Source organism: Orussus abietinus, unplaced genomic scaffold (genome assembly GCF_000612105.2).
Source record: "Orussus abietinus isolate OABI.00-Male unplaced genomic scaffold, Oabi_2.0 scaffold25, whole genome shotgun sequence".
NCBI lineage: Eukaryota > Metazoa > Arthropoda > Insecta > Hymenoptera > Orussidae > Orussus > Orussus abietinus.
In genome coordinates, this window is record NW_019394504.1 from 431586 (window position 1) to 451873 (window position 20288).

Genomic DNA, 20288 nt, shown 5'->3' on the forward strand with positions numbered 1-20288 from the left:
ACGTTTCGAGGTCGGAGTCGAATCGCGGAGGCGCGAGCGCCGGACGCTCGGCGAGCGAGAGAGGACGGCCCTTAAGTTTTCTATGCAGCTGTCATTACGTGGTAGCACCGTGAACCGTATTGAATATTAAACCAATATACGGGAGGACCAGTTACAGATGGCCGGGACACTTGGCAACGCCGCGGCAGGCAGCCTCGCTCGCAGTGGCGCTTGGCTGCGGGAGGGGAGGGGCCGAGGGGTGGGGACCGGAGGGGAAGCGGCGGAGTGGGGGGAGCACGAGTACACGGCCGAGTACTACGAACTGCCACAGCCGTGCGAACCGACGTGTCCATCTAACGGGTGCCGTGAATCCTCCTTGTCACGACTCCGAGCATGCGACTCGACTCCTCGGTAATAACGCGAATTCTTCGCCCTCGAGGGAGATCGCTCGAAACGCGACTTGTTTCGACCGGTCCCCTCGTTGGGCCTTTTCGGGGAAATTCTCAACGTCCGCGTAACGAGGGGAAACTATTTCTCGGCCGGGAAAGTCAATGGAGAGAGCGCCCGTATTTTCAGACCGGAGGATCGTTTTATGTAACGCTCGCCAACGTAAGTGACATTTTCGAGTCGTTTTCCCGGCGGGTTCTCGAATTCGGGTTAGCCCGAATTCTCGAGACCACCGCTCGGATGAGAGCGCGTCGCGATCGCCGCGACCTGGGTGGTCGGAGACGCGCTACCTGGGAACGAGAATCCATAACGGATGACCTGTCGGATCCGGAGGAATTTCAAAAGGGCAAGATGTCGACCGGTCGGCCGATTTGCTAGGAATCCGCCCGGCGAGAGGAGCGGTCCTCTCCGAAAGGAAAAAACGGAGCGTCACCGGCGACGCCGCTGCCCGATCGACCGTTTCCTCGACGCATCCGCGTTCGCGATCGAGCAACAATTTTTTTTTTTTTTGCAAATCGTCGAGACCGTTTTCGCATCTTCGTTGCAAAATTACGATCGCCCCCAAGACGGCTCGAAAGTTCTCGCGATGAAAATTCATGAAATTTACTCGTCCTGGGGTAGGGAGGAACGCCACCACGGGCTATGTTCTCCCAGTCGTAATTGCCTGGTCGAGTTCACCGCGTTTGCCAGTCGATAATCCACGGTCAATAGTTCACTTAGTTACCAACGCGTCCGGAGAAGCGGCTCGCGCTCGTTCTCCGTGCGTACCTCCTGTTCCTTTAACCCGTAATCTCCGTAATATAATAGCGGTACGTCGCGGGGTATCACCCGATGGCCAACAGTAGTCGGGGCCTCCGCTGGAAAAAAAGGCCACCGTCCGGACGTAGGTTCCACCGCCGCGCTCGCGGTAATAACTTCTTGAGCAGAAATTCTAGCAAAGCCGCCGGTTCTCTGCGGTAAACCGACGCTTCTCCGGTGCTACCAACGGACGTCCCATTAGCGCATTTCCATAAGGGTGGGTATCACCCTTCCGTCTCCGAGCCGTCGTTATTTCGAAACGATTCGTCGTTGAAGAAGCCACCAGGCCCAGAAAATCGGTGGAAAGTTCTTTTCTTCATTTCCTTCTCGAGGAAAACGCGCAGGATCTTCGAAGACGCCCTGGCGAGATCGGCATCGTCTAGAGGAAAGAGCCAAGTCGAAGGCTCGCATAAAGCCGTATCGCGCGAAGGGATCGAGCCTCCCGCGAATCGACTCGTCGAGCCGAGCATAATCCCCTTGAAATCTATCGTAAAATCCGTTAGCACGCGAGACGGGCCGCGCGTGCGCGCGATCCGTCCCTTCGGTCCTAACCCTTCGAGTTCTCCTCGACGCCCTCCGGTATTCCCTCTCGGCTAACTGCTAATGACAACGGTTTCCCCGGGACAAAGATCCCGTCCTTACCGGCGGGGCCCAGCGGGGGCCCAACGGGGGCCGGTGGGGTCGGGGCCGCAGGGCCCGCCGACATGCGACCCTCTGCTTCCGACTCGCACCGTGCGACCGCCTCGGGTGCGTCCCTAAACCTTGTCGGAATATTCCACGTAATATCGGCTCGACTTTCCTTAACCCGTTCCTCCGCCCCCGAGGTTCTCAGGGTTCCGGAAGCCGAAAAACCCAACGTGGGACGATCAGGCAATTCGAACGCGAAAATCGAGGAACGGCGCCGAGTGCAAGGAGTACCGGGAACGGAGGTTACGAAATCGCGTCGCGTCCGTATCGTCCTAAAGGTAACTCGGTCAAAGTTTCGTTCGAAGGTGTCGAGGTCGATCGGTTCGGGCATTCGGAGGTCTCCGGAGGAAGGCACCGACGCCCCTCGTCCTTAAGAGTCACCCTGTAGGGCAGAGAAGCTTGGAGAATCCGGAGGAGCGGCGGGCGCGCGGGGGAAGGACGCGCGCCCTTTGGCGAGCGGAGGGGGAAGCCGAGCGGCGCCGAGTGGCGCCGAGGACGGCCGAGGACGGCCGAAGAGCAGCGCAGCCGGAGAGGGGCATCGGGCGCGACGTCGATGGGAAGGTCACGCACCGTAGTCGCTACACTATTTAAATAATGTATTATTTCTATCTGGGCGCGTACCGTCCCGAGACTCCGAAGGAGTCGAGAGATCTCCCGATCTCGGCCGAGCGCGGCCCTCGGCTGCTCTCGCCTCTCGCGCTCTCTCGCACGGTCCAGAGGGGGTGGAGGTGACGGAGTAGGTGGCGCGCCGGCCCGAGAGAGAGAGACCGACGCTCGGCACGGCGGAGAGAGCGGGGCGAAAAAGGAAGAGCGATCCCCTCCGCCGGGGAGGAAAAGCGATAGGTAGAGATGGATTTTGGCCGCGCTGTCATTCCTCGGGAATGCAAATAGCTAATATTAGGCGGCGACGCTCCGAATAAGGACCAAACCGACGAGGGCGCTCCGCGTCAAAGCGAACGACGCCCGCTTCCATCCGGGCGCATGTCGCGACCTTCCGGGTCGTCGGAACGGATTCGCCGACGGGGAAATCGGCGTTAAAAGCGCACGGAGGAATTCCGGCCTTCGAAATCGGTCCCGGGTCGTTCATCGGCACCCGGCGGCCGATCGCTCGGGTCCCTCGATCCGGGGCTATCGCGGCGCGAGATGGCTATCGACCCGGGTGGCGTGACGTACCGATTCCGAATTTCGCTCCCTTCGCGGCACCCCCTCCTCGCCCCGCTCCTCCTCGCCCCGCTCGCCGACATCAATCCCAACCTTCGTCCTTTCTTTTCGCGCTCTTCCTTTTTCCTTCCTTCCTCCTCCTCCCCGTTGCCACCTCCTCTCCCCGTACTTTGTACGCTCCCACCTCTCTTCGGCCTCCTCCGTCGCGCTCCCACTTGCTCCGCTTCCTTTCTTCTCTTTTCTTCCGCGATTTGCCTCCCACCGCCGCGCGCCGTTCCTCTCCCTCTCCCTCCCTCCGATTTACTTTGCGACTCTCCGCGTGCCTCCACCTTGCTCCTTCCTTCCTCCGAGGTTCCCGGCTCCCTCTCCTTCTCTTTCGTTCTCTTTCCGTCTCTTCCTGTTACTTTAATTGGCCTTCGAAGACGCCGGGAAATCGAGACAAAGCGCGCCTCGGCCGGCGAAAATTCCCCGAGGGAGGCGTCGCGGTTTTTCCGGGGGCGAGGGCTTTCCCTCCGACCGCGTGCGACCTCGGAAGGGCTCGCGCCTCCGCGGTCCGAAATCGGCGCCGGTCGGGGAGACCCAGTGGGAGCTCGGTCAACCGGTCGGTTCGTTCGACAAAGTATTTAACGACCCCGGTCCCGCGACTTTAACGCCGTCTTAAATTATCCTTCGCGGCCTCTCGAAATCCCCGGAGAGCACGAGCCACTCGCGGCGATCCAAACGGCGAACGGGGCATGGACGCGTTTGCGAGGAGAGAATCTCCGCTCGATCCGAGCCAGGGCGAGGCGTTATCTTCCGGCATCATCTAGATAATTGATCTCGCCATCTGCAAACAAGCGGCATTAACACTGATTGCGGAGGGTGATCAATACCTACCCAACGGCGGAGGACGAGGCGAACGGGGAGAGAGAGGGAGAGAGAGGGAAGGGTGTCCTTCTCGCGCGCAAGGGGGTCTCCGGGTTCCCCGAGCGACACGTGAGCCTCGCCGGACAATGAAATTACTTGGACGCGTATCGTGCATTATCGATCCGGCGGCTCCGTTATACTTTAAGTGCGGCCGCACGCAGCGCGGCGGCGCCGCCAGCGCCGCCGCGCGGCGACGCGAGGCAACCCAGTCGGCCGAAAGGTGGGAACTCGCTCGAGGTTAACCTTAATATTTATACGGGGCGCCGCGCGGTCGCCGGGACGCGCCGGGCGCACACCTACGCGCGCATCGCAAGGTTGAGTTACGAGACGCGCCGTTTTATCGGTCTTCGAGAGGCGCTGCATTCTTTCGCCGGCGCGAGACCGCGAGCGAGCATGCGCGCCCTCTGCGAGGCCGGGTCGGAACGCGCTCCGACGACCGGCGATAACTCCTCCGGCCGACCGGACGACCGGGACCGGCAGAAGAGGGAGGGCGTTTTTTAAAACGGCGGAAAGGCGCGAGACCGCGAGAGAGAAGCGGGAACCGCTCGGAAGGATCGGAAGAGGATCGAGGGAGCGGAAAAAGTCCTTCCCAGGATTCCTCCAGGACTCGTTCGACATCGTCCACGAAGGGGAGCCTTCCGACCGTGCCGGATGACGAGAGCCGCTCCTGGAAGGCGAAAATCCAGGGTGCGACGGCGGCCGGCCGGTAAAGTCGCTTTCCTCCCGGTCGGGCCTTAAGGGTTCGCGGCCGAGTTTATCGATCACGAGCCATCCGAATTTCTCTCGGGGAATCAGCGCGTCCTCGAGCCTGGCGGCCGATCGCGAGGAATCCCCGCGGAATCGGTACGAGGTACGAGGAATCCCCCACCGCCGGCGGGCCTCTCGCGACACTTTCGATACCGGTTACGTCTAAATACCGATCTCGGTCGTCCTTTCGACGGGACTTTTCGCGGAGGCGATCGACGCCGGACAGTATCCTTGTATCCAAATCGGCGCGTGACCCGACCCCCCTTCCGATCCCTGGCCGGCCGTAACTGGATTCCATCGGACCTTTCTATCGCGAAGGTATGTTGGAACGGCGCGCTACAAGGGAGTACTTACGTGTCCAAGATTGGGTATCGAGACCGACGGCGTAGAAAGCGATCGTACCGTTCCCTCCAGTTACTCGACGCTCTTTTCGTAGCGCGTTTACGCCGCCGGCTCGGCGCCGTCGACGGCTCTCCGGCCGGGGAAAGTCTCCGGGGACCCGGAGACGGAGGCCGGGACGACTCGAGGTGCATCGATCCTCGGTGGACGATCCGTCGAAAGATGCCGCGACTCCCGGGGAACCTGGAAATCGTTCGACGCCGCGCTTCGAGAGAGTCCGCGGCGACGGCGCTCGTAAAGCGGGACGTAAAATCCCGAGGCGGACTCCCTCGATCGGATCCGGCAACGCTCACCGCGCGATACCCCGGGACACTTTTCTTTCCGATTTCTTTCGAGCCGTCCGTCGCGGCTACTTCCTTATTGCCGCGACGCTCGCCGTCCCGTCGAATTTCTCCGCCGGGGTTCGCCGCGGTTTTTCCTCCTTTCTAGGGATGTACTTAGCTACCCTTTTTCGACCCGTCCGCGGGCAAGAACCCGGTCATACGCGCTAACGAATTCGTAAGAATTCCCCGGCCGTGGAAAGTACCGGCTCCCGGAAGTCGAGAAACGAGAGAGCTTCGGAGCTCGTTGCGCAAAAGTCGTTCGAGCTAGGGACGCTCATTGTTTTTCTCGGGGCCGGGGCGAGAAGACCGGACGAAAGTGGAGACGAGACCGAACGTCGAGGCGACGCGGTCTCGGGTGGACGGAATCGCGGAAAACGCGATTTCCGGCCGAGCGTCCAGCCGGGGAAGAGGCTCGATTCCGGTCTCGTACCCCGGAGGATGATTCCCTCGCGAAGGAAGGGAAATCGGCTCCGGGCTTCCAGGAGGGAGGAACTCGACCGGATCGGTCCCCTTTGACGAAAGATCGGTCGGCGGAAGAGGGCGACCGGAGAGGCGCGTTACGTAGGCGCAGCCGACGGGTCGTTGGCGCGCGTGCGCGGCGGAGAATCGGTCGGGCGAGGAACAGTGGGCGACCCTGCTGCCGGCTGCCGACGGCATTCCTACGAGACGGCGCGCCGCGAGGGGATCCACCCGCCACTCTTGCGCGCAACGAGCGCGGCCACCGGCGCTCGCCCGCGCTCGGCCGTTCTCGGCCGACCTCGGCCGTCTCCGGCGGCGCGGCGCGCGCGAGCCGATGCAGCGACCCCGAATAATGGGCCGCTTTCGAACGACGCGGAAGACCGATGCCGCGCGCGGGTTAAAGAGTCGCCCGTTGCCATGGCGACGCCGGTTCCGAGGAACGCTTCCGGCCGTTGGGACGAAACGCGAAGACGCCGTCGACGGAGGGAGCGGACTCGAGGCGGTCGCCCGTGGGAAAGGAGGCTCGCTCGGCCGCGCGCGGCATTTATTTGCGTGGCACGTGCGCCCGGAGCGCGATCCTCGCCCCGTCGCTTATGTCGACGGTGTCGACGATCGGCGCGGAGCTCGGCGGCGATTCGGGAGCGGGACGAGCGGACCGACGCGGATCCCACCGCAACGCGCCCGCCTACTACCGAGCCATCGAAACGCATTCTTTCGGTGGCGGCCCTTTCTCGTTTTCTTCCTTCCTACGGCGGGCGAGTCGCGGCCGCGCGTTCCTCTCGGTATCTCCCGGAGTTTTAAATGCCGGCGGCCGCTCTCGGCGTCCTTCTCGCGCCGCCTGGAAGTCCGCCGACCCCCTCGCGTTCCTTCGAGGCCCCGGCCCTCCGTCCTCCCACGAGTTTCAGCGTAGACCTTAAATGCCTCGCGCACCTACGGAGGAGCGCGCGAGTCGCCCGGAACGACCCCGCGCTCTCTCCTTTCGAGGAGCCGCGGCATCCGGGACGGACGTCCCGGTGCTCCGCTCCTCGAGGGTGAACGGGTCCCGCCGGCGACGCGAGGAGTTGGCTCGAAGTCCGCGGCGTCGGGAGACGCTCGACGCGACGTCGCCGGGGTGTCTCGCGGTCGATACTCCCGACTCGCTCCTCTCGGCGATCGGCCGTTCCTCTTGGCCGGACGAGGACGCGGACGCGTCCTTGCCGAGCCATGCGCGCCCCTCGCGGTCCGTCGTTCTTCGGAAACGCGTACGTTTCTTACCCCGGTATTTTCCTCCGTTTCGCGGGAAACGGGCACCCCGGAGATATCGGGACAGCAACGCCGCGCGACTCGCCGGTTCGCGAGTCGCCCGCCACCCTCGCGGCGAGAGCGGCGCGCGAGAGCGGCGCGCGCATACCCTCCGCCGGCGCTCTCGACGCCTCGCGACCTTCTCGCCGACCCCACCGATATTCCTCGCCGAGGAAATAATTTACCATCCCCCGGGTTTGCGCACCTTCCCGGATACCGGAAACATCCGTCGAAACGTTACGCCACGAGGCGGGGAAATATATTTCACGCGCGTATCCCCGTCTCCGAGTTGGAAACGATCGTCCCCCTTGCGGCGTAACAATCTCATTTTGCCGTCCTCTCCGTCTCTCTCTCTCTCCTTCTTTCTCCCTCTCCCCCGTTTCCGCGAGGGGCTCCCCTTCTCGGGTGTTGGGTCGCTTCTCCCTGTTGCGCGCCGAGCGCTCCTCTCCGCCTCTTTCTCTCCGGACCCGAGTTCCTGTTGTTCCTGTTACTCCTCGGAGTCGTCTCTACATCGTCTTCCGCGGATGCAGATCGTCTCGACGAGCGGAGGCTGGAATGCGAGCCCGCGGCGCGGCTATCGGGGAGGATGACGATCAACGGAGGCTCGACTCGTCCGTCTCTTTCTCGCCGGCCGCGACTATCCGCTCCTTCGAGGCGAATCGAGCGAACTCGACGGAAGGTTTCGATACGTCGTGGAGGCGAGCCGACCTGGTCGAGGGTGCCGATGGTCCGGGCCAAAGGCGCGGACCTCTCGCGTTAGAATTCGTTCTCGCCCTCGACGGAGGTATCGACCAAATTTGCTCGGCGTCGAGCCCATCCGCCGGAACCGGGATTCGGCGTTCCAGGGTCGCGTCGTCCGCGAACGATATCCAGGCCGTGGGTCCCTCCGCTCGCTCTTTTCCTCGGTTTGTCGGGCTCGGACCGCGCCGACGTGTCTCTCCGTTTCCACCGTGACAAAGGCCGGCCAAACCTGCCTGACAACCTGTAAAATTCCTATGAATGAGCGCAACCTCCGGTGACCGGTGAGCGACTCTCTCCCTCTCTCTCTCTTTCTCGGGAGAGCGAGAGGGAGATACGAAGACGGAGACGCGGAGAGAGAAAGACGCGGAGCCTCGCATTAAATTCTTCGGCCGAGAGAACGCTCGCCTCTCGACAAAGAGAAGGCGAGGAAAAGTCTTTAGTTTGGCCGGCTCGAGCTCTCGATAATAACCGTCGATCTCGGCATCGATCTCCGGAGAGAGAGAGATCCACTTCCGCGTCCCGGCCGGCGGCGTCGCCGTTATTCCCCCGCGAGAGGACGAGGCTCGACGCGAGCGTCGCCGGCCACCCGAAACGTCGCGAGATCGAGCCGGGATTCCTCGATAATCCGGTGGATCGATTTTGACGAACGAGCCGGCCGGAGGACGCTTCTCGCGAAGGTCTCGCGCCGGTGAGTCGGCCTCCTAGCCGGACCTCGAGTCTCGAGTTTCTATTTGAAGAGGCGAGGAAAGGAAAAAGAAACCTTAAGGACGCGGGGACTATTAACGAGGCGGGGAATAAAAATGATCCTCATCGAGCGAGGGTACCCTCTCGATCCTCAAGGCCTTCGACGCGCCGATACGCGAGAAGGCGAACGCGGACGCGCGTCCGAGCGATGTGCTCGAGGCATCTCCGGGACGATTTCCAATTTCTTCGATTTTCCGCCGCCACCGCCCCGGATCGACGCACCCTCGGACCGGTCGGAAACGAGGGAAACGTCTCGCTGGCGGGGCTATCGACGACCGAGAGGTCGCCGCGGTCGGACGGAGGCGTCCCGCCACCTACGAGCGATATCCGATGGGAACCCTTTAGCGCTAGAGCCGTTCGCATTACCTTACTTACTATACGGGGTCAATGCCACCGCGTCCGTCCCGCGGCCCCACTTCGCTTCACTTGGCTTCACTTGGCCTCCCCTCTACCTCCTTGGCGCGGCGCTCCCTCCGCTCCCTCTCGGACGCATCGCCCGCCGCCCCTCCGCGCGCCGACCTAACCTCTCCCTCCGCGCCGACCCGGCGCGCTCTCCTTCCCGCTTCCGCCCACGGGCCGCGGCTCTCTCGCCCTCTCTCGCCCTGCCGTTCTCTCCCGCTCGGCGACGGCTGCAGCGCCCTCGGCATTATAAACTATTCCAAAAATCCATGCTGTTATTATTATCACTTAACCATTCCCGAGCGGGCACAATGCACGACTTTGTTCGCCCCGATCTCCGACCGGCTGCGCCTCTCCCTCGCGCCGCTTCTCCTCGCGTCGTTCCTCAAAATCTCCGGCGCTATCTCGAATCCGTGATCGGTCGGGGTAACGCGTAGGAATTCGTCGCCCGTTCCCTCCGATCGGTCGAAACTCCACCCCGGAGTGGAGGACGCCGAGCGTCGCGCTCCCTCGCGGGTGTCGGACTCGGACCTCGTTCCGCTCTAACTGCGGCGGATTCGACGGGACGAGTTCCGGTGAAACCCGCCGTACATCCCGGAGACGCTCCTCCGCGCCAGACGGACTCGACTCCCGCTATGCAAAAAGTCCGCCGACGGGAAGATCCCTGACCGCGAAGCGTCCCGGGGCGACCTTGCGGCGACTCCGAAATCCGCGGGGGTCGATTACGCGGTCGGGATTTAAACGGACTCCACCCCACGAGCGGCCCGGTCGGCTCGCGCCGGAGGATCGAGCAAGTTTTCTTCCGGTTATTCGTCCGGGGCAATTGGCACGCGGCGGAGAGGATCCGCTCCCAGAAGTGGAGCGGCATCGCGACGTCAAGGATGCGCCGAGCGCCGCTCTGGCTTATCCGATGGCGGGGCATTTACGGTAACGGAGGATATCTCCTGGTCGGTTCCGACGCGTCGAACAAAGGACGGTTAAAAGTCGTGGGAAAGTCGGGTCGCCGATTCAAAGGACTTCCCGTGTCCACGGAAGAAAGCGCCGATGCGCGACGCGCACGTAACTCGAACGGGGAGCGACTCTCGCGCGATCGCCGACCCGCCCACGCCGACCGATCGCCGGGTTCGCGGCATCTTTCCCCGATCGGGAGCGGAGGCGCTTCCGTCGGGAACCTCCCGACCTACATAATCGGCCCATCCGCCGAGGCTGGCAATAGAAATCCCGACTCGGCGCGGAGGGCGCCCACGGCCGGAAGTGCCGGGCACCCGGAGGACGCCGCGACCGAGGACGGTTCCGGGCGACATCCCGCGGGACGCGGTTCCAGGAAGTAGGTGACTCGGGATCATCGGCCCTTACGGCTATTTCAGTTATTTTGCAGCGCGATGCTATTTTAAATATATATCGTAGGGTAGGCTCGGATAAGCTCCGAGGGGGAGGGAGGGGCTCGGAGTCCGATAGAGGGAGAGGAGCGGCAGGGTCGGTATTTATAGCCAGCCCCGTCGCCGTCGACGGCCCCGAGTCTTGACTCTCGGTGAAATTCTGGGAGGGGTGCACCCTCCTGTTCTCGACTCCTCTCTGTTAAAGGAATTTCCTATGATTAGAATGAGTATTTCTATACGGCGCGCCGATCTCCGCCTATACGCGTCCACGCCAAGAATAATCCACCGAGTCCGGTCCGGTGCTCTTGGCTCCGGCGAACCTCCGACGACGCCCCGGTGGCCGATCCTCGGTATGCGATTCCTCCCGCGGTTTCTACTCGACCGTTCGCCCGCGTCGCTCGGCCGACGCAGGCGAGTGAAATCGTTTTCACTCCGTAAAAATGGCACGGCCTCGACGCCGGGCGCGACGTCCGAAGAGAGGCGCCACTTTCCGATCGAGATCTATCCGAACGGACGGAGACGCGCGACGAGCGACGCGGAACGAGTTTACTTTTTTTCCTCCCCCCGCGGCTCGAAGACGCAACGCGCAAAGTGCGCCGATTACCGGACGGGACGAGACGCGGCGCTCGGCGTCGCGTGGGCCGCGCGAGTCGGCGACGAACCGCTACCTTGGCCTTAAAAACGAAGTCCAACCCTAAATCGTCGAAGGATTACCTCTCGCCAAGACTGGCTACAAAGTGAGCGAACCTTAAGGCGGCCGCGTCGCACTTTATGCCCGCCTCGAGGTGTTAAAATTACGTACAGCGAGAGGGGAGGCCGGAGAGGGGAGGCCGTCGGAAGGAAGACGTCGCGACGCCTCGGCGACCGACCTACTCGCGCAGATATTCGGAGAATGGCTCGAAAACGGAAACGCGGGGAGGCTGGTTTTCGAGTAAGGGCGGTCCGGTCCTCGGGGTTTCCGAAAAGCTAAACGCTCTAACGTGAACCGCCTCGAGGCGAGGCGTCGTCTCGTTGTTCCTTGCCAAGAGCACAGGGGCGCAGGGGACGAGCTAGGACGGACCGGTCCAATTTTAAGAGAACGACCAGCGTCACGGCTCCTTCTCCTCGAGGAAATCAAATTCGCAAATAGGCAAGGCCGCGAGGCTTCCTTCCGAAGTTTCGATTCCGGTCACGTACGCTTTGGTTCTCTTTACGATCCGAGGGAGGACGCGGCGACGGCGGCGGCGTCGGCGTCGGCCCGGAACCGATCGCCCGACGACGGTACCCGCGCGAAATAGACTCGTCGTTTCCGTTCCTCCGCCACCCAAAACCGAGGGAGAGACCCGTCGGTTGCGGATACTCCTCGGAAGTAAGGGCGAGAGGAGGGTCGCGCGCCCTCGGCGAGGATTCCGCCGCGCCGTCGATCCTCCCCGGAATCGCCGCGGCGGCGGCAGGCCGGTCGGCGCACGTGCGACCACCGAGTTCCGACCAATTAGCCGGCGGGACAAAGATTGCCGATAATCGTTAGCATACCCCCGGAAAAGCTCGGCGGGGTCGCGCGTCGGCCGTCGGGCGATGGAAACGGGGCTTAAAACGGCGGATTATTGGCAACGTTGCGTGGCCGCGCTCCGCAGCCCGGCCCCCGGCCCCGGAGCGCTCTCTCACCCTTCCCGGAATACGGCGCTCTCTCTCTCCGTCGCTCCCCCGTCGGCGGCGCTTCCGTTCCTCTCTCGCTCCCGATCCTAACCCCAAACCTAAACCCGCACTCCCGTGTTGCGGGGAATACCCAAGAGGAAGCGATGCTCTTCCCTCGGCCGCCCGCCCCCCGCGTGGCCTTTTCTCCTTCCATCCCTTCGCGCCGAGCTTTCTTCTCTCTCCCCTCCCCTCCCGCTCCTTCCTGCCTCCCTCGACCCTCTTCCGCTCGCCACTCTTTACTTTTCGCCACGGATCCGACTCGCTCGCCCACCCCGAGCCCCCGGCCTTCCCGTCGACGACTCGCGCCGGATTTCGGCCGATCGTTCGTTACCCACGTTTCGAGGTTATTTCCCTTCGCCTCGGCAGAAAGTGGAGGCGCGCGTTATCGCTCGCCGGGGACGCGGAAGCGAGAGAAAGGACTTCCTCGGGATCCCGGGCGTCCCTCTCGGTAGACCTAATTTGGCCTGAGCTCTTTGGAGCACCGGCCGATACGGGGTAGGATCCTCGAGGGGGTCCTCGGCGGGCGCGACCACGAGGACACGGCCGATCGGTAAACCGACCTTCCGCGAACGGGCCGAGTATTTAGGAGGACCCCCGGGTGCGCTCGCGCCGCGGCGGCGCCCTTTCTCGAGCAAGACGTCAGGGAGGATTAGCTCCTTTTTATGTACTGGGTGTTCCTCGAGGTAAGCACCTCGGACACCTGCACGCCACGCACCGGATTACCGCCCCGCACCTTGCCTCTCATCGGGGGGCGGAACTGCCGATGAGAAATATTTTTGCCGATCGTCTCGGGGCTTGCCCTGACCGTCGAGTCTCGCCTCGAGGGCCAGGAGGCAAAGTCGTTTCTTTGGCCCTCGGCGAGATCTTCCCAGGGCTAATTCCCGCGTGAGGAGGGAGGGATCGATGAAAGGTACGCGATACCAACGGCACGTAGACCCGGCGGAAGGAAGTAGAGCTCTTTCGCACGACCCGCCGGTGATAGTCGGCGTAGAGTCCCCCGATTAATCGATGGTATTTACCTGGAAGAGAATGGGTTACGTTCCTACCTCGAGGAAGCGAGACGTAGACCTCGCCTCGATCGAAAGAATCCTCCGATGGCGCTAAGCTACCGCAAACGGTCGATGACCTTCCTTAACGCTCCTAAAGATAACTTCCTACTCCGTAATACTTCTGGACTCGGAATAGGTTACTCGGTTATCGGAATGCCGCTTATAGGTCTATTGCCGACTAGAAAGGCAGTCTTGAGCCGATCCCCCGCGAGGAGGTTATTTCGGATAATTTCTTTTAATTTCTATTAATTTCTATTCCCTCGCGAAATCGACGTCGCCTCCCTTGCCGGGATCGGTCCGGCGATATCGACGCTCAGCGTCCGGCAAATCGTCCGACTCGAGGATTTACCATTTTCTCGACGCGAGGGGAAATGCGCGCGTCCGGGCGCGACTCTCCCTTTCTCCGGGCGTCGCGACGCCGCTCCTCGGGGGTCCGCGGGAATCTTTCTCCCTTGCTCGCCGACTCCGCGTCTCGACCTCCTGGCTAATGTTATCTTTACGACGGCGAGGCACAATGGAATTGCCCGGTCGGCCCGGCACGTTAGCTGCGCAAATCGGAGCCACGTGATCGAGCACCGATTAGCGTTATAGGTTCGCGATAACATTTCTTGCAAATTGAGTTTGCGCGAACGTTTATGCCGGCTTATCGCGGAGCGAGGTAGGAACGCGCCGGCACCAGAAGCGCCGCGGTGCGGTCGCCCCTGCGTAAAACGCACCGCGACGCTTTCCATCCTGCCCGGGGTTTTCGACGTTTCGATGCCCCGTTTCCGTTCCAGGAGTCGTTTCCGCTTCCAGCGTCGAGTCGAAGGGGGAAACGCGTCCTGGAAACGGGGAAGCGGAGGAGCGCCGGTTACTCGTACTCGGGGGAAGTTGCGGACGTCGGGCACGCGAAGCCCCGGGGAGACCGTAACCCACATCCAGTCGTTTCACAGTTTTTCCAATAATTGCCGAGCCCACCGATTGCCCGAGACGCGGGTTTGTATTTTCGGAAAACTCCTCCCCGCTGCCCCGCTGACGGAAAGAGGCTTCCTCTCCCCCGGGGGTCCCTGGCCGGTCGGTGACGCGGACGACGCTATGAGACAAGAATTTAGGGTCCCTTCGTCCCCGTCATAATTCTCGTCGCCCGGCCACTGGCCGAGGGAAAAATATTTTCCTTGATAAAAACTAGCGGTCTCGTCGCGGCGCCAAGGCGTCCGAAACGACCGAACACTTCCCAGAGCATCCGAGTCCGGGCAAAATAGCCGGTCGGTGCGCGTCGAAGCGTCCTTGGATACCTCCGCGTCTCCGGACGCGCAAGACTCGGGAACGCCTCCTTCGAGGTAGACGGAAGCGAGCGAATTTGTCCGATGTTGCCAAATACGAGGACCCGTAAAATCGTCCTCGTTTAGGCCCGCCACAATGCGGCCCATTATGCGGCCCGAGACGGCAACGTTGACGCCCCGAGGACGGATTACCCGGAAAGTAGGATTTTTGAAAGGAGGGATAGAGCCATTTGCCGGGGAGCGAATGGCTCGCTTTTGAGGGACTCGACAGGTAGAGGAAAAAGGTGCGTACCGTTACGTACCTCGTCCCCTGGCCTCCCTGAGAACTCCCTTCGAAACCGTCCGAGGAAACCTCCCGGCCGTTTTCGGGGGGAAAGTTCGAAGGTAGCCGCAAGGGAGGGTCGTAAAGTTCGGACCGCGACGGGGACCGACGCGATCGTTGCGAGAATACTCCAGAAGACGAGCGCCGCTCGCGTTTTCCGGCTCTTGGGAAGAAGGTGGAAGAGCCGGAGAGCGCGTGCCAGGGGTAGGCGAGGTCCCGGTCGGAAGACCGACCGGACCCGGGGAAACTCGGCGGGCCCGGCCACCGGAAACGTTTCTCTCGCTCGGAACGCGAAGAGAAACACCTAGAAATCCTTATTCAAATCCGGCCACTCGACCGCCTCTTTCACCTTTCTCGCTCTCCAGTGATACGGCCCGTAGCTGCCGGCACGTTATTATTACCGTTCCTTGTTACGAGATCGACCTTATTATTCGCCGCTCTCCGATACACCGTTTCGCGCGGGCCTGACCCCCTAGTGGACGTTCGGATCGCCCGGTCTTCGCGGCGCCGCTTCCGAAAACGTTTCGGCGACCGAATAGCGTAATCGCGTCCCGAGGTGCGGAGCGTCGTCGTCGCGCGAGAGGAGGACGGGGGTCGGCGGCAGGAGAGCAACGCGATCCAAGGGGTGATCGTTAATTTCCGGCCCGAAGCAACCCTCGTCGGCTCGACGCGGGGAATCTCGTTTCCGCCGCGTCGCGCCTCCGCCCTCCCCGTTCCTCCCGCGCATTTTCCGGATTTACGAAGCCTCGAATTTAACCGCCGCGATCGTCGACGCGGAGGGTCGGACGCGGTCCGAAAGCACGTGCCGTTGGCCGGCAGCGGTCCTTTCGCGCCTCTCGCCGGCGCGGAGGCCCTTCCTCGGCCCGCCGCGGGTCGCGTCCTCTCGGGAGCGGAAATTCCCGGCGCACCGGCACGGAGAACCCTATTTTGGCACGTTCGATCCGCACCTGGACCGCGCCGAGCGCGATCGGTCGGCGAGGCGTGCGGGGGAGGGGGCCGCGCTCTCGTCACCGGCGGACCCGGAGAGCGGAAGAGAGACGGACGCCGGTTCCTCGGACGGAGCGCTCGAACGCGTCGGTGGCGGCGCGACGCGCCCGCGGAGGGACCTTTCCCTCCGGCCGAGGCTCCACCCACACGGCGGCGTCGAGAGCTCGCGCGATCCGGCAACGGTGGCTCGCTATAACCGATATCGTGGCCGTGGATTGAACGGAGGGGAACTGGCTCGGGTCAAACCTCCCCACTCCCTGGGGCGACCTCGCGGCCCCCGCGCCCCTCCGCCGAGCTTCCCCCACGGCGGCGGCCGCTTCCCCGCCGGGGCCGGCGCCGACGCCGACACCGACGCGCGCGCCCCTTCCCTCGCCCGCCCCTCCGGCCGCGCGGAGAGTGCGACGCGTCGGTCGCGTGTCCCCCCTGGGCCGTGTGTCGCAACTCCCACCACGCGGCTCGGCGTCGCTCCGCCGCCACCACCACCGACGTCGTCGTCCGCCATACTACCTCCACGGCCGACAGCGAGCGGACGGACGCACGCCCGCCGCCGGCACCGGGCGCGCACGGCCTCGCACCCGGCCTCTCCCCAGCCAGTGTTCCTTTCGACCGCTCGCCGCTCGACGACGGTCTCCTACGATACTCACATGTCGCCGAAACGGCCCCCTCGCCGCCGCTCGTAGCGCGTCGAGACGCTCCCGCGCTCGGAGGCTCGATGAGAGCGCCGCCTGCAACGGCGCGCGTTCTCGCCAGCGCCGCCAGCAGCCGGCAGCGCCGGCAGCGCCAGCCGGCGTTCTGAGGGGTTAGCCGGCCGCCGCCGTCGCCGCCACCGTCGCCCCACCGCCGCCGCTACCTCCGCCGCTACCTCCGCCGCCGCCGCCAGGGGTGCCAACCGGCCGACCCAAGCCGACCCGACCCCTCCGCGAACCTCGGCTCAGTTTCACGCCCGACTCCGAGCTGCCATGACGAGCCGATGACCCTGGCGGCTCGATACCGCCCGCGCAGCCATGACTCTTACCGACGACGCGTCGCGACGGAGTTCTGTGCTCAGTGACAAGTGCTACCTCGGACCTCTTATTGGATTATAACCTCGAATCGGGAGCCGCCCTCGCGGAGGAGCCCCCGCTCTGCTGCCGACTAGGTGAGTCCCGGACCGACCTCGCGTCCGACCTCGAACAGGGAGAGCACCGTCCGCCCTTTCGAAGGGTCGACTCGGTGCCCCCCGACAGGAAGCGATCCCCCAATTTTGTAAAACCCTCCGGAGACGCGGGCCCCCGCGAACGTTCGAACGAAAACACGAGGTACCCTCGAAACCCTCTACGGCGCCTTTCCATTAAAGCCGATAGGCGACATCGCGATCCTGGACAGCGAATCGAAGGCGCTAAACGTTCCCTGCCACTCTAGCTGTCGCGTCGAACTCGGTGACAGGTGCATCGCGGTTTCTTCGCCGGTAAACATCTGGTATATAGCGTCCTGGACGGCGCTCCAGAGGCGGATTCCGATTTCGGGAAGAAAGGCGAGTCGAGGGTCGAGGGCGTCGACGCATCTCCAGGTCGAGATCGGCCCACCGTGGAAAAAAAAATCGGCGCCTCTCGAAAATCCTCCGGATCGACCCGCCGCCCTCGCGCGTGGGATCGGGCTTTAAGGGGAGCTCGTGTCGCGTCCCCGCGACGCGACCACTCGGCTAAATGTGCCCATAATTATGAAAGTGATATAAGTCAAAATTAAAAAAGAAGTGAGTATCAGTTATTTCACGCCATACTATTTCAAAGGAAATTAATTCAATGTGATTTCGAAACAAAAAATATATGACTTAGACNTATATATTATTACTTTCCACCTTAGTTTCCAAACATCGATTCCGCCCGGAGTCGTCGGGTCCACCCTCCCACCATAGGACGAGATATAGGCGAATAGGCGAATCGCGCGACGCCGGCGTTCCCATACCCCTCGAGAACTCCTCCGAACGAGTCGTTCGCCTCTTTCCGTGTCGGCCGTTCGATCGGGTTCTCGAGGGGGCCCGAAGGACTCGAAGGAGAGGTCCCTTTTCCACCTAGTCGGTAGCTCGGCCTAGGAGTATTTATTTCGAGAGTCCGTTGGCTCCGCTCGGCATTAAGGGGCCTCGGATCGCGCCGGTAAGGCGCTTTCACAACGGGTGATTGTTCCAAAGATGTGTCACTCCCGAGGCGCGTCTCTCTCTCTTTCCCTGCCCCCCTCCCCTGCCCCGCTCTCCCCACCCGTCTCTCTCGCTCGGAGAGAGGGAGAGCGAGAGCGAGTCGCCTCTCGGCCATGGTGTATACCAGAAGTACAAGAAAGTCACGTCCACCGGTCCCCGATCTCCGGTAGGTCACGACGTGCATCGTTCCCCGACTCGCGCGATGACGTTACGAGCCGCATATCTGCATCGCGTGCGGTTACGTGCGGAGAGAGAGAGAGAGAGATCCTCGAAAGAGCTAATTTCCCTTAGCCTCGTAGGTTCCGAGAGGCGCGACAGAGGATTTCGATTCCAGTTCGATACGGTTTTGGTTTTGCTTGGAAAATTCGTATGGATTTTCCGCCGAATCCCTCGTCGTACCTCGCTCGGGAAAATCTCTGATATTTGACCCGTCTGGTCGAGAGTCGCGGGTTTTTGACGATTCTATCGGAACCCCCTGTCCGTAACGTGTCGAACGAAATGCTCGTCGACGCTTCGTCACTCGGTAGGAACGTTTATCTCGGGCCCGTTTGCCTTCGAGGAAGGGACGCGTCGGCGCGCGAGGAACGCGTCCGCTCGACATATTTTTTTTTTTGATTTTTTTTTTTCCCCTCGGATCGGATGGATGGAACCGTTCTTTCGGTCTCGTCCTTCCCGAGAGCGCATCGGTTCGCGTAGGTAGGGACGCCTCGCCGAAGATTTATCCCCGGACCCGCCGAGTCGGGTCACTTTCCTCGCGGCCGGCCGGAGATATCTCCGGGGATCGCCGACGAATTTATGTCCCCGTGGTTCGTAAATCCCCGCGCGACGTTTCCGAGAAGAGATCCTTTCACAGGAATCCCGTCTCGGGACGAGGAGACTCCTTCGGGAGGGAATGCGATTAGTATTTTACTATGGATCGGGCCAGCGGAAACGAATCGACCTATGAGGCGTCCTCTTCGCCTAGAAGGTCGGATCCACCGGGTATGCGTTGGCGATCTCCCGGGCACGACGTAAACCGAGAAGCTGCCTCGTCGGAGCGCGATAAGCTCGATCGACGTATGTGGGATTTTCTCCGAAGCGTTATCGAGCGTCGTTAAGTTCGTTTACACGGGGCTCGACCGACCGGCCACTCGTTTCGTCCCGGCCAGGCGATCCGGACCCGAGAGGCGGCATTCGTTCCGTCGACTCGCCCCAAGGTGCCCGGTCGATCCTGGAACGCGATGGCTCGGTCGGCTTCGCATGAAATCGTTGCCGAAATGTTTCTCCGGGAAATGCGCGCCCTCGAGTCTCGACTCGGTCCCACGTGGCACCTCGAGGTCCTCCTCGAGGAGAGCACCTTGGCCGAGCGCTCGCCTTATAGCGAGACCGCGAAAATTAATGAACATGAGAATAAAAAAACGTGTAACGTCCGTTCGTTTAGTCTCGAAGGTGGGGGAACTCCTCGAGCGCGCTGCGGTGCCGCCAAAGCCGCGCGATATCGACGCGGGGACACCGGTGGCGCAATATCGGAAATAGGTTTGTTAAAATAAGCGTTTCGCGCCACCCGGGACGCTTCTCCCTGGTTTCGGCACGCACCTCGCCCCGGCTCGTCGAAAGGAACGTCCGAGCGTCTGCTCGATCGAGAGAACGGGACCGATTGGGAAATCGGATCGGCGCTTTCTTCTTCGACTCGGGACGGCAACGTCGCGGGTCAACGGCGACCTTGTCCGATCGTTCCGTGGAAAAGAGGGACGGTTCCCGAGGTGTCTCCCCTCTCCTGGCGGACGCGAGTTCGCGAAGACGTAAGCGGGCCGATCGCCCTCCTCCTCCGCGCGCCTCCACGCGGCGCGGACGAAACGCGAACCCGGAAGCTCGCGGTATCGCGAGCAAACATGTTATTCCTCGGGAAAAAATCCAATTATTCCTTCACGATGAATGATTTCTTCGACGTCTTCGTCCTCTCGCCCGATTCGGAAGAAAGACATCCTCGCCTTTCCCGTGGGGCGCGAAAGGGGGGCAGAGGGCCCCCTCCTCGAGCGCGGCAAAGCGAATTTACAAGTCGCTACCTCCGCGCTGACATAATTCCTGTCCGCTCCGAAGCGTCTACCGAGCGTCCTTGACGAATTCTCCCCTCCCCTCCCCGCGGTCCCGGGGAGGGGCGCCGAGCTCGAAGGATACGCTCGGCGGAGACCGTCCTCTCGGCGCGGCGAAACGAGTTCATCGATTGGGTCGCGTCCAGTCCGCGCCGGTAACGAGGGCCATCCTCGTTACCGACGCGTCGCCGTTGGCGCGCGCCGGCCGGTTTCTCTCGCGCGCCGCGACCCGCGACGAGGAGCCGAAGTCCGAGGAGAAACCTCGGAGGTTTCCGGACCGACGATCGTTCCGCGCGACC

The 20288-nt window shown here is 62.5% G+C and overlaps 1 protein-coding gene across 3 annotated transcripts in view; it reads left to right on the top strand.

Moving 5' to 3' along the window:
- Window positions 1-20288, top strand: part of LOC105697714 (zinc finger MIZ domain-containing protein 1) — a 33727-nt gene that overhangs the window by 4312 nt on the left and 9127 nt on the right. Inside the window, exon 1 of one of the 3 annotated variants that reach the window (XM_012421308.2) lies at window positions 16644-16882. The exons of the other annotated variants lie outside the window; for them this stretch is intronic. The gene's annotated coding sequence lies outside the window, so the exon portion shown is untranslated. Of the gene's footprint in view, window positions 1-16643; window positions 16883-20288 lie in introns of those variants that run through there. 3 annotated transcript variants of the gene reach the window in all.